The sequence below is a fragment of the Teleopsis dalmanni genome, chromosome X, assembly GCF_002237135.1.
Source record: "Teleopsis dalmanni isolate 2A chromosome X, ASM223713v2, whole genome shotgun sequence".
Lineage (NCBI taxonomy): Eukaryota > Metazoa > Arthropoda > Insecta > Diptera > Diopsidae > Teleopsis > Teleopsis dalmanni.
The window spans coordinates 64,645,212-64,646,453 of NC_051848.1; positions in this window are offsets into that span (position 1 = coordinate 64,645,212).

The following is a 1,242-nucleotide window of genomic DNA, read 5'->3' on the forward strand; positions in this document are numbered from 1 at the left end:
TTATATTATTATTTATTTTATTTTATTTTTTTATTATATTTTATTTATCACATTTTTAGTTTTATCACATTTTATATTATTTAATTTTATTAATTTTTATATTATTTTTTTTTATTATTTTATTTTATCACATTTTACTTTATTTTATTTATTTATTTTATTTATTTCTTTATTTTATTTATTTTATTTATTTCTTTTTATTTATTTCTTTATTTTATTTATTTCTTTGTTTTATTTATTTCTTTATTTTATTTATTTATTTATTTTATTTATTTAATTTATTTTATTTATTTATTTATTTTATTTATTTTATTTTATTTTATTTTATTTTATTTTATTTTACTTTATTTTATTTTATTTTATTTTATTTTATTTTATTTTTATTTTATTTTATTTTATTTTATTTTATTTTATTTTATTTTATTTTTTTTTATACTATCATTAAAATTTAATTAAATACTGATACTTTTGGAATGGAATGGATATAATATTTTGTATTATATATGTGATTATACGATATAATCACGATAGCAATGTAATCGATATCAGAAGAATAAACACAAGAAAAATAAGATAAAATCATACAATAAATAATACGTCCATAAAAGTATAGTACTAAAATTTAATATTTAAAAGTACTTATAATTAATTATTTAAATTGTTGAAGTTAATTTGTTAATGAACTTTCACAGCAAATTAACAAAACTTCAAATTTGAACATATAAGTCAAGTACAGCTTTGGGTTAGTTTGCTAATAAACACTGATTCTGAGCTTTAAATTTAGCAGGCTACTAGTTCAACTCTTTGTACTTGCAGTCTTAGAAATAAATCAACAAATAATTAAATACAATAAATAATTCCAAGAGCCATCATCAGTGGATGGTGGCTGATCCAATACTCAAAACAACTGTATGGTCAGACAAAAATTTGATTAATTAAAATAAATAAAAATGTTTAATGGTTGCAATTCACTATTTTTCCAAAACTTATTATATATTTTTTTTAAGAAATTATTGTTTAGAATTGTCAGTATTGGTACAAATTATAAATAGTAGGAAGTACTGAATATGTAAATGAACGCGCATAATTCATAATTTGATTCACAGTATTCTTCATCTCTAGCATCAACCTATTGATATTTTTTAAATCTTTAATTTTCAACTTGTGTATTTATATTTTTTACTTATATATACAACATTTTTAATATATATATTTATGACTTTCTAAATCTTATACTTGCAG